The 13,661-nt window shown below is 32.0% G+C and overlaps 1 long non-coding RNA gene across 1 annotated transcript; it reads left to right on the forward strand.

Annotated features, from left to right (window-relative positions):
• Window positions 1–669: 669 nt before the first annotated feature.
• Window positions 670–1,671, forward strand: LOC129920745 (uncharacterized). The gene is made up of 3 exons (XR_008773306.1): window positions 670–1,033; window positions 1,148–1,461; window positions 1,519–1,671. It is a non-coding gene; the product is annotated as an uncharacterized LOC129920745 (long non-coding RNA).
• Window positions 1,672–13,661: the final 11,990 nt, after the last annotated feature.

Raw genomic sequence — 13,661 nt, forward strand, 5'->3', positions numbered from 1 at the left:
ATTATAGATTCATTAAAAAAGGCACCAATTTACAAACAGAAATAATGTGAATTGAATTCGATCAGAAAATCTAAATGAGTGAAAAATGCAGAAAGTGAAAGCCTAGAAACTAATTTTCCATTAAATTATTTTAGATGTTTAATTCGAAATATATATTTTTTCGTAATATGTTGCTTTTATAATCCGAATTCGAAGTCCAAACTGGCATTTGCTGAAAGAAAACCATTAGTTACATATGTTGACCACTAAGATTTTGAGATATCAAATATTTCTATTTCCAATAGCTTTGAGAAGTATATAATTTTTGAAAAAAGTGTTTATCGAGATTGCATAAGAACTTTTGCAAAATTACACGGTGATGATATTCGACGTACGTATTATATTAAAAAGTGATCTGAAGAATTTCGAATTGACTTAAATCCGAAAAAACCACCCAACCCCCAGCTACAGCTAAGGCTCTTACTCAAACAAACACAAATAGCCGTTTCAGAACTTGGAGGGGGCTCGAGCATGTGAGCTGCCTCTAAATCTATAAGATTTACGAACAAGTTTCAGTGAAGCATATACCTACATTACAATGAAATTATGTAAAAAATAACATGATCTGGAAGGCTTGGGGGGGGGCTTGAGCCCCCTGAGCCCCCCCCTCAATACGCCACTGAAGGCGTCTTCATAACTGTGAATGCAGTTGCATTAAGTGCGAGGCTATTTCCTTCTACAAAACTTTCGATCTGCAATTTTAAACACATTTTGATTTTAATATTGGAGGTGAGTTCCTTTTCGTGGCTTGTAAAGTGGTTATTTTTGCGAAGTTTTGTTCTTCTCAAATGTTTACCACTGCTGACAACCGGTTTTCCCGTCGTGAAACTACATTTAATACCGGTTTTCAGCTTTATTTTTAGCGCGAAGTCATGCTGTTCTGATCATTGCACATCTATCGGCCCATTTTGTGGCTGAGAAACTTCGACTTTTAATGTTGTTTCTGTACCCGTTGATATCGCGCAAATAACAGCATACTAAATTTTAACTTGTGGTTTGTTCTTGTCCCAATGCATCGTTGATTTCGGCCTAATTCAAAGATTTCTTTTATTTCCCCCATTTCTCCCCGCGCTTAAAGATTTTTTCCGAACCGTTTTTGTCCTTACAGGTTAAATATAAACAGATTTATTGACAGACACAATTTTGAGTCCAACTGACCCATGCAACTCATCGTTTATTAACATTTTTGCTTTTGAACCTATTCAGATGAGCCAAAAAATATACTTGTTTTTCTGAATAGATTTGGTCTAACTACCGTGTGAAAAGAACGGTAGGCCCAAAGACAATTTTTTTCTCCTAAACTAAGCGCATAAAGATGTTCTCTCGTTACATACATAAAAAAGATGTCCCATTGCAATAAATACCAAGACAGGCTAAAAGTAAGATGAACTAAAATGTGAACCTATTCAGATGAGCGGCAGTGTATGCTTTATTTAATTTAGTTTCATTTTTGTGACTATAACATAATATATCTTTCAGACACAAAGATAGTTCAGACACTGGATTGGACACAAAAAGCTTATGGAAACACAATTTTTTTCAACTGAAATCAACGCATTCGACTGTTGCCGTTAGTAAATGATTCATTAGCCCAAAAAAAGAGTCAAATGGATCCGAATTTTGGCCAAACGTTATACAGTACTCGAAATTAAACTAATGAATAGTATGCTGTTGATACCTACCAAATTCAGCCTTGCAAATTTTAAAGACTGTTCTATCAAAAATAGGATCATAAGCCCCAGAACTTAGTTTGACTCAAATTCGAATATTGCTGTGGGAACAACAATACCAAGTGTTATAAATATAAATAAATAAATATTATTTTTTTGACCGAAAAGACAAATTTATTTTTACTAGCATAAATAAAATAAAATAAAGATATTTATGATCTGCTTTTTTGATTTGGCGATAGATAAAGGTTCCTACAACATGCAAAGTGGGTTCGTTAAAGTAACGGTATCAATCCTGTGGTCCATGCATTCTGAGAATTTCATTACTAATTTAGCGGATTTAATAACCAATGATGAATATCAACAATAGATATACGCTCTTGATATTGACCAACTGCTTGATATATTCCTTCTGTTGCATTAAGCAATTGATCACGTTTAACAACACCAGCATCGGCACCAAGCAACAACAATACTCTGGGTTGAGCTTTGATTGCGGAACTTACATCTGGTTGGCATCCAATATCCGAAGTTTCAGCTTGTGAAAAAATAAAGTTTGCAATACAATGAAGGTTTTCCAGTTCTTTTTAAAAACGAAACAACAAAAGTATTCTTCTTTGCTTTATTATGAAAAAAATATTCTTATACCTCATTTGTTTAATTTCTTGTCATACGAATAGATAGCAGCATGAATTCCAGCTCCATCGACATGCTCTAAGAGTTTTGCACCACCAATATGATACCTGGCTTTTTGGTGTCTTCCAGGATCTTTGAGAAAGCATGAGTTTCATTGCATTTGTTGAATTAAATTGAAAATTCGATCGCAAATCTGTGCTGGAATACTTGGTGCAAAAATATTGTTCTTTACATAGCGTCTCCGATCCAAAAAGCTTCATGAAATCCTTCAAAGCAATTAATTCATTACATATGTCATTGTTTTTGAAAAGTAAACAATTTGTATGTAGGTATTGAAATTTAATTTGGAAGAGATAATGCTAAACCTACCATTAGGGGGGTTCACATTGACCAACTTACCGGACAGACCCATTGTCATTTGGCCTGATGGCTGAATTATATTTTTCGTTCACACTCATCAGACAATTTTCATCAAAACCCATTTTTCATCTTATTTTTAATGTATCTTTCACCTATTCTGCTCTCAAATTCAAGAGAATGGATTATCACTGTCTGCCGGACAGACATGTCGTTCAATTGACTAACATGTCCGTCCGACCACCAAAAAATCAAAATTTTTTGAAAACCATCCGGCAAACCGGACAGGTCGTCGGATGGGTGTTCACACTATCAAAACAGCATCAGATCAGACCAAACGGCGGCTGGTCTGTCCGGTAAGTTAGTCAATGTGAACCCCCCTATTGTTTGCTGGAATATTCGTGTTTTAATTCTATCACTCGACTCGAATGACAGCTTTTGCTGTCATTCTTGTCCTTCTTGTGGGTCGGTTCAAACTGTATTATCGACGCACGACAGGGTGACTCTAAATTTTTTTGTTTCTGTTTATTTTTTTAAATTGTGGTTGGATTATTTAAAATTTTTTTGGAGCTTGTGATTGACAATAATTTTGTTAGTTTTTCATACTTCAACGCTGCAAAAGAAGTAAAGCGGTCATTTTTATAAGTCTTTTACTCATATCAATTTTTATTTGGCACGTAGACATTGGGTTTGTTGTCTTTATTGAACAGTATTAAATAAATTCTTTTTTTACCCATTTGACTCCTTTTGTCAGTTATTAGTGTTTTTTTTTTTTTTTTTTTTAATTCAGAAATGAAACCCTGGAGTCAAACTACGGCATACGTTCGTTAACGTTTTGACTATTGCTCTCTCTATTTAATCAGAAGAAAATGATAGAGACATAAAACGTCAATACGTTAACGTACGTATGCCGCAGTTCGACCCCTGAGCTGTCAAAAAATTGTGTTCCTTTTTATCTGATTCTTCGTTCTGAACATGTTCAGAGCGCGCTCTGTGTGCTCAAAAATAGCTGAACAGACCGGGTTGAATGCTGAAACCAAACATTTGTGAAATATGAAGATGCTCATTTTCTTCAAAAACTAAAAATCTTTTTTTCAATATAACTAAAATGAGATAAATTCGCAAAACTTTCTAACTTCGAATGTCAAATCTTTGAGACAATTTCACAAATTAGGTCTGTTCAAATATTAAAATAATTTTTGTTCTATACGATTTGACATTCAAAATTAGATAATTTGCGAATTTATCACATTTTAGCTATAGTGAAAACAGCCTATTAATGATCATTTCAAGATCAAGAAAACTTTAAAAATTTCCTCCAAATTCAATGTTCTTCAAAATAATGCAATGGAACATGACTGGAATATTAAACAATGTAAACCAAGTCAAACGTTTCATATGTCATACCTGTGATATTACTTCGACTGTCACTCATTCGATTGTCAATTGTCATGTACTGTTTGCCGTTTGCGCACCACAAACAAGATAAAACCTACCATGTTTGTTTAAAAAGCATTTTTCGTGAAAGAAAAAGTGTGTGTTATGCAGGGTTGCTACAATGCTCAAAAGTGAGCTGAGCTCAGCTCAAATTTTGAGCTAGCTCATTTTTGACCTAGGTACCATAGCTCAGCTCATTTGAGCTGAGCTGAAATTGAGCTGAAAGTGAGCTGAGCTGAAAGTGAGCTGAGCTGATGGTTGAGCTGAGCTGTCGGTGAGCTGAGCTGTCGGTGAGCTGAGCTGTTGCGTGAGCTAAGGTAAAGTGAGCTGAGCTGTGATGGGTGAGAGGTTACATTGATTTTTGTTTGGAAAGTATAATGAAAAATGAAGATATTTTAAACTTTTGTAAAACACCATAGCTTAAGATGTTCTAGTTATTAATGGAATTATTTTTATATAATTATAATAATTAAATTATTTTTACTTGCTCAATAGGGCAAGTATTGGTTTCGTGTAAAAAAAAAATTCGAGGTTTTAATCAAAACTAACATTACGATGATGGAGAAGTCCGAAAAAGTGGTTTTCGTCATGACGTCCGTCGGTCTGTGCGTCGGTGCGTCGGTGCGTCGTCAAAAAAAGCTGTACATGAAGCTGCAGCCTAAACGGGTTGAGGGATTTTCTTGAAATTTTTTTGTAATTTCCAAGGTTGGTTTTTTTTTGTTTTTTAATATCTCGCTTTAAACGTATACCTTCCATACAAAGTTTTGGAGTTATTGCAACTTTCTCGAAAACGGCTCTAACGATTTTGATTAAATTTAACATACGTAATGCTGTTTGCAGTTCTAACATAACTGCGTTTTTAGTTTTTCTCAAAAAATGCGGATAGTGAAAATATGACATTAACTCTTTTTTAAATCGCGGATGTCGGCTCTTCCCGTACATCTTAATGGAGTTATTGCAATTTTCTCGTAAATGACTCTAACGATTTCGATTAAATTTTACACAAGTAATGTTATACGTAAATCTAACGTAACTGCATTTTTAGTTTTTCTCAAAAAATACGGATAATGGAAATATGACTTTACATTTTTTTTAATCTTTGATGTCGGCTCTTCCCGTACACCGTTAATGAGTTATTACAATTTTCTAGACTAAATTTGACATACATAATGCTTTAAGTGATTTTAATATATGTAGCTAATTGCGTTTTTTGTTTTTGTCAAAAAAACACGAGTAACAAAAATATGGCGTAAGAAAAACTAAAAAAAAAAATAATTTCGTATTTTTGCATTTCTTATGAAATTCCTTAAAAAAATCAAATTTTAACTAATTCAAAATATTTTTTTTTTAAATCTTTGACATAAAAGCTACTTTTATCATAAGAGCAAGTACGTGCGGCCCCAGTCGTGCATTTTATTTTATTAGGGGTTGAAAGTTTGGTAAAATGTTTATGACGCGTTTGATCCATGAATGGGTTTGAAGTTATTGTTATCACAGTTCAATGAAAAAGATATACAATGTATAGGTAATTATGTCGTGCAATATGGATAGGATGGGATATGAAAGGGTATGCATTTATTTTTTATTTTATTACTGTCACGCGTTTATTTTTGAATGAGTTTTGTGGTTTCTCAATCAGGTAGTTCTATAGATTATTTATTATTAGGGGTTGAAATATTAAAATATTATTTTATTTATTAGGTATATCATAAACAAATATATTTTGTGGTTTCTGAAAACAGGTAGTTTTAAGTGTGTGGTGGACCTAATACCGAAAATATATTAGTTTTAATATCCAGAAGTTTTTTCGCGCCCCCAACTTCCAACGCCTATATCTCGGAATTTTGGAAAAAATGAAAAAAAATTTTTGATGCCAAAAGGTAGCGGGGACTCTAACCTATATTTGGGTACAATTCCCATCACTGTAGGTCCACGCGTTCTCAAACCAGGAGAACTTTAAGGTAAAAAAAGAGTTAAGCCCGATTCTGAACAAAAAGACATGATGTGGCGGTTTAACATGGAAGCCGATTTTTTAAAAATCTGACAATGTGCAAAGCGTAGGCCCATGACACAAGCTATCATTTGGCATCACTCCCAAAAATTGCTCTCAAGCGGTTTAGCTTCCAGGAGCGTTCAAAGATTCGGGGATTTTTCGAAAAAAAATTTTACCCCAACTTTCAAACGCGATTTTCTCGGAATTTTGAAAAAAATCCAAAAACCGGATTATACCACTATCGGGTAGCTGAGAATATAAACTTTCATATGACACCACTCCCATGTCTCTAGGTCAAAGCGTTCAGCTCCCAGAAGCTTTTTCGCGCCCCCAACTTCCAACGCCTATATCTCGGAAATTTTTTTATGATAAAAAAAGAAATATTTTATTAAAAAATAGAAATAGTTTTACTATTAAAAAAAAAAACCAAGAAAAAGATCACTAAAAATTATCTGTTTTATTTATAAAAATATCCATGTGTTTAAATATAATTCCATTAATAAACAGAACCAAACATCTTAAGCAATGGTGTTTTATAAAAGTTTAAAATATATTCATATTTCATTATACTTTCCAAATAAAAATCAATGTAACCTCTCACCCATCAGAGCTCAGCTCACTTTATCTTAGCTCACCCAACAGCTCAGCTCACTTTCAGCTCACTTTTAGCCCACTTTCAGCTCACTCACTTTCAGCTCACTTTCCTGTGCTTTTAATTCAAAGAGAATTTGGTGTGCAAAGTTATATTTCCAAAATAAATAGTAAAATATTTTGTTTTATTATTTTACAATTGAAATTTTTGTCGTAAAAAAAAAAATAATAACAAACAAAATTTTGTAGTAGGTACCATCTAATAAGCTAGATGACAGTTAATCCTTGTGAAAGTTCTTAACAGAAGAGTAAATTTTCATCCATCGCCGCTAAATAAGTGTAAAGGCTTGGCCACACCGAAGGATGCGGTAGCGGTATGGGTAATTGTATGAAAAAAATTCCAAACTGACCCATCAACGTTCAGATGTGGATTTTTTTTTTCAAGCCTTAAAGGCTTGACCACATCGGAAGGTATTTGGTAGCGGTACGGGTAGCGGTAAAGATATTTTTGTATTTAACAAATTCCACATCTGAACGTTGATGTGTCAGTTTGGATTGGAATTTTTTTCATACAAGTATCCGTACCGTCATGCCGACTTTTCACGAGTCGATTTTAGCCGCACGATATGTCGGTCGAAAAGGATTTTTCTATGAGGAATGTCACTTTATTCGTCTGCGACTTACGTTCACACGAGTCGGAAAGCTTCGCCGCACGGCAAAAATCAACTCGTGAAAAGTCCCCATTAAGGCTTGGCCACACCGGAGGGTACGCGGTAGCGGTACGGGTAGCGGCAACGATATTTGTATTAAAAGAATTCCACACCCGAACGTTGATGTGTCAGTTTGGAATTTTTTCCATACAAATACCCGTACCGTTACCTGTACCTCTACCGCGTACCCTCCGGTGTGGCCAAGCCTTTACCCGTACCGCTACCGCATACCTTCTGGTGTGGCCAAGCCTTAATTTCAAAAAGATTATTTGAATCACCCTATGTTACTACCTTGCCGACAATTTTTTGTTTTGATTTCATGTGATTAGAAGCACCGTTAATCCCTTTGACATTTCTTGTCAAAAAAGAAATTTTTACTCCAACGCCGCAAAAGAAGTTATAACTTCAAAAATTTCAATTATTTCCCAAATGAAGGCGACGAAATATATAACTTGCGATACTACACTGAGGGAAAAGTCACCATAAAACTACATGAACTCAATGAAAACCACATTGATTTAACTATTATTCGGAATGATTTTGCGTTGAAGATGAACATTTTAAAATCAAGGTGGAAAAAAGGTTAATTTTTGATGGTTTCGTATCTTAATGTCACATAAATCAAAGTAGTTCATCTATGAAACAACGACGTTTAAACTTCAATTTATTTTTTCCCTCAGTGTACAAAATAAAGCACTCTAAACGGCTTTTACACGGAGAAAAAAGAGCATCTAAAATAAGATGATGATGATATGACAATGGTGGATTAAACCCCACATCGTGTGCATTATATTTTTAAAACTATCAGCGGATCTTGCTTGCTATTGTTTGATTAGAAAAAAAAATGTTGGTTTTAAAAAATCTACTAAATAATATAACGAAAAAAAATAAATCAAAAAATTCATATTCTAAAAAGAAGAAGAAAAAACAAAAAACCATAAAATATTTCAAAAAATCCCTTAATTTAAATCTTATTCAAAATTATTCGGTGTCGATTTTTTTTAAAATAATTTATTTAATATATATTTCCCCAAAATCAACGTAAAACTGTGCTCACATTGCAAAAGTCAAAGGTGCCCCGAAGGAGCCTCATAACTGTTCTTCTTTTTTTTCAATAACTTATACTATTCTTTTACAAAGCTGGTTTTAATTTACAAAACTTTAAGCATAGTGCTATCAAAATATTGATTCACCATTAAAAAAACTTTTTTATTAGGTTCAAAAATCGCTTACAATTAGATCAGAAATACAGAAAACACGAAAACACGTGGTATTCCGCGAAAAGTTAATGAAAGACTGCGAAATTTCACAAAATTTCTTTAAATCAAACTAAGCTTCTTTCTTCATCCAAACTAATCTTTATTAGGGGCATGATCATACCGACAAACGCAAAGTCAAATGTGCCCCGGTGTCAAATGTACCCTCGCTTACCTTACCTGTCATATATCAATGCTGGAAAAATTTAATGTACCTATTCAAAAAATGTAATGTATTTCATTTCATGTATGATCAACAAATTTTAGTATTAGTTTTAAGATAAGGTCTATCTTTAAATGAAAACAGTTTTTTTTTCCAAAAACCGCTATTAACGGTACCTCTCATAGAACCATTCTTTTTAGCTTTTATGTTGTTTTTATAAAAAGCAAATATAAAATTAAAAAACAAAAAATTGATTTTTTTGTTTGAAAATCGAATTTTCGAAAATGGGACATTGAATATTTTTGAAATTTTGGTTTTAGATGTTGATTAATAATTGCTACAAAATGGCATACCAATTTTATTTTAAAACTTTTTTTCAAAAAACTATTTACCTATACAAAATTTGTAGATATTTTAAAAATATCTCTAACGATTTTGGAGCTTAATTTCATTTAAAAAGTTTTCTTAATTTTTTTAATTTGAAGAGCGATTTTTATGTTTTTTTTTACATTTGTTTATTTTCAAATACATTTTTTACCAAATTGGTATAAAAACGTGAGACCCAGTCGTGCATTTTATTTTTCCGATTTTTCCCTCACTTTTATTCGAAAATCTAATATAATTTTCAATTTAGAGCATAAATAAATTAAATAAATATTTTCTTAAAAAAAAAATTAAAATATTTTCAGAAATAAGCTCAGGCCTTTTACTCCCTATATAATTAATGGCGTTTTCGATTGGCAGTCCGGAAGCGTCCGGAATCATTCTGAAAGCGTTTTATTCGTACAAAACTGACAGTTTTGTGTGAATAAAATTTTTTCAGAATGATTCCGGACGCTTCCGGACTGCCAATCGAAAACGCCATAAATTTATTTGAGCAAACTCTTATAAACACTATTATATTTTTGGTTCCAGCTGATAGAATCGCCTCTAGTCTTGTGGCTGAATTAAGCATTAAATAGTATCCCCTTTTGCCTTTTGTTTTTGAATATAAATTTACTCTTTAATGAAGTTTAGGGGTCAATAAATTTAACCTGTGTTGGGAGAAAAATGCTATCGCATTTATTTTTTTATTAAAACTGCTCATATTCTAAGTAAAGTGAAGTAAAGTAAGAGGTTTAATGCTGTAGACAGTCCATAAATAAATTTCCAAATTAGACAATGGAATGGATAAGAGGGTAAGCCTCATCCAAAAAAATGGTATAAAAAACCGCCTTCTCTGTTGTAGTTTGGGTTATTTATTTAATATTTATAACAATGATTTCCGTTGGGCATTACTTAACAGATTTTATATATTTTGTTCTCTCTCTCTCACTCATTATTCGTATTTTGTAAATTCACATTCATTTTCCACAGGATACGACGACGAAATACAAAATTAAATTTTTATATTTACTTAGGGTAGTGAATTGGAGTGATGAGGATGGCCCTCTGATGGTACCTACCTGAGCTATATTCTGATGGTGGTATAGAGCAGTAGTCACAGCAGCAGAAACAACTCTCAAACGTAATAAGTACTAATTAATATTTCATGTAGGGTAAATTAGGGCATTATGGCATACCTAAGCACAAACTCAAATATCTTTACTACGGACTACAATTTTTACTTCAATCATTTTTTTTAATTAAATTTCATAAAAACGTAACATAAATAAATTATTTAAGAATAAAAATTCAAGCTTTTTAACAAAAAATAAATTAATTAAAAAATAGTCCAAAAAAAACCATATTGCCCTATGTACGGGCAATATGGCGAACCCCATTTACTTCGGAACCCTTTACTTTTTTTACGTATATTCAGCATTTCTGAAATATAATTGTTAATAAGTTTCATAAAATTAACGTTAAATTGAGGTTATTTTCAAATTAAAAAAAATGCAGAGTTACTTTTGAAATTAGTTTTACATAAGGGCATTATGGCGCAGTCGGGTATAATATAGCGCCATAATGCCCTTATTGCATCTGCGCCATATTGCAAAATATACACATATTCACAAAACTCCAAAAACTAAACACAATTCTTACTTCAGTTAAAATATAACAAGTGATATAACCAAACCAAAACTGTACTCTGCGTTTCACTCTTTACAACAAACACGTGCACTGTATACTTACCGAGATACACACAAACAAAAACAAAGATTTATTATATTGGAACCCAGAACCGGTATTTTTTTTTTGTTTTCTTTTTTGTTTGGCACAAAAATAATAGCACTGACCTGCGATCGTCACAAGGCTAGTGTTCGACGAAGGCCAAAGTTTCTGCATTGGTTTTATTTAAAAGTGAGTATTGGAAGTATGGTAGTTGAGAGGTGCGCCATAATGCCCGGTGCGCCATAATGCCCGAAGTTACCCTAATGTAAAATGTTTATCTGCCGCAGGATTACAGGTAAAATGAATACAGGTACAAGAACTTTAAAATTCATTTATGTGGCCTGTTAAATTTGGTGTACGTTGAGTATTTACTTATCTGTTATTTTTTCATTTTTTTTTGTTCATAGTGTGAATAATTAATTTTAATTTTCTTCTACCAGATGCTGGCAAATGATACAAATTTTGCTTTGTAAATAGAACAATTTCGAATGATTTTTATGAGAGGTTCAAAGATTAACTTTAATGTTATACATAAATTGAATCCTTATTATTTTATTTTGATGTTTATTGTAATACGGCTATTTGGGTTACGTTAGAGGAGAAATAGGTCCTCTGAGGGAAACGGTTTTTAAATTGTTTGTGTTTGATAAAATATTTCAAGTTGAATTGCTTAATTTATTTTCGTTAAAGTTTTCTTGGTATTTTTTCTAGTTAAAAATTTGAAGTATCTAAATTCCAAAACACTTTAAGTTCGGCTCATTGCATCAAATTCAATCAATTGACAAGATTATGTGAAAATATTTATCATTCCAAGTGGAATCTCAAGAGCGCAACAATCTTATCTCTCTTCTTGAAAAAAATCCTCGTGCTGCTTTAGAAAATTGAAAACACGACCAAGCAGAAAGATTATTACAGAAGGCCATATCCTGCTATATGTCATACATCCCCTCCATTGCTTTGTATTTCCCAAGGAAACTTCTTCCACACACCATATACACGTTCTAAACATCTTAGCAAGGATATGAATGGTGCATTTTGCTTCATGTTTTTTTTTTCTTCGTCCTTTCTGGGGAAAATCTTATCCTTAATCGATATAGAAGTACCTTTATATGACTGCATATAAAATTGAAAGGGAAAAAGAACATTTTCACCCACAAATCGAAATTATGTGTTCAATTTCATCCAAATTCAAAATACTCACTGAAGCATATCTTTTACTTGAGAGTATAAGGACATCGGAGATTAATTCAATTATTTTTCATATTTTTCATATATCAATAAACTTTCTTAACATTTGATATTTATGCTCTGATAAGTACCATCAGTGGATATCTTACTTTGATATCAATAATTTTATAAAATGATGAACGTATCAGAGACCCTGTTGGCCAGAGAAACGACATTTCTACCTCTCTTGTATTAAATCAACCATAGCATATGGTACGATTCGATCTTGATTACGAGATATTTTTTTGAAAAGATTCATTTGCAAATGTAGGTACATATAAATTTCATTACTGGTCGCTGGGTCTTTGTTCAATAAAAACATAGATTAGGTATAAACTTGTTGTTTGGCATTAAGTTAAGGGTCTTCAGTATGAAAAAATGGAAAATGTGGATGGAAAAAATGAAATACATACCAATCAAAGATAACCTTAAAAATATTTTTCTAACATCTTGATATTTTGTGGGCAAACAAAAGTATCATTTCCTTAACCGTTATACTTCTTCCCCGAAACTGAACAAATTAATGAACATGATTTTTTGGCCTTGAACTAATGATATAACACAAAAAGAGTAACACGCAAACGAAGGATCTCGTGCAGAAAATTATAAGCAAATAGTTGGTAAGGCAAATCTTACCCTGATGGATTTCTTGATGGATTTCTTGATCCTTGATTAATTTTTTTGTCGATATTATTTCTTAAACTTATTGAGGTATATTCATGTCTTAACAACGTTAGTGTTGTTAATGATTGGCATTTGAAAAATAACATTATTTGATTGAGAAATTAACTGATTTTTTAGTTTCAGGACACACGTATTCTTGTTGACATCCTGCTTACAGAATTGGAAAATGAAATGATTCTGGTTGAATGTATGTGTGAATGATGTTCTATTTAAATATACAAAAAAACTTGTGAATTTTTTCACTATCAAATATTGTACATTTTGGCTGAAAATAGGGTTTTTTTTTAGCATTTAGCTTTTTCGTATTATAGTTTTTTTTTAAACATTTTTCAAAAATTGTTATAAACGGTACGTGTCATAGAACCATTTTTTTTAATCTGATACTCCCATAAAAAACGATTTCAGTTTCAAGAAAATTTTTATACAAAGGCATCTTAATATAAATCAAAAATAAAATTTTGAAAATACATATATAAAATTTTGGATTGAAAAACAATTTTTTTTCAATCAAATTTTTGAAAACGAATTTTTTTTTCGAAAATATGGTTTTAGAATTTTTTTTTTTTTCAAAAACTATTCATGAACCTCTTTTGCGATCTTGATATATTTTTTAAAATATGCTCTAAGGGAAAATCAAATTGCGTACTTTTTTGGAACTCAGATTTCTTCAAAAAATCTGAAGAATCTTTAAAAATTTTTTAAACAAAGTTTTTGAAAAAAAGAAGAAGAAGAATAAGTCCATTGAATATTTCCTGGAAGTTAAAAAAAGTAATTCCGATTTTTAATAAAGTTTTTAACATTATT

The sequence above is a fragment of the Episyrphus balteatus genome (genome assembly GCF_945859705.1).
Source record: "Episyrphus balteatus chromosome 1 unlocalized genomic scaffold, idEpiBalt1.1 SUPER_1_unloc_1, whole genome shotgun sequence".
NCBI lineage: Eukaryota > Metazoa > Arthropoda > Insecta > Diptera > Syrphidae > Episyrphus > Episyrphus balteatus.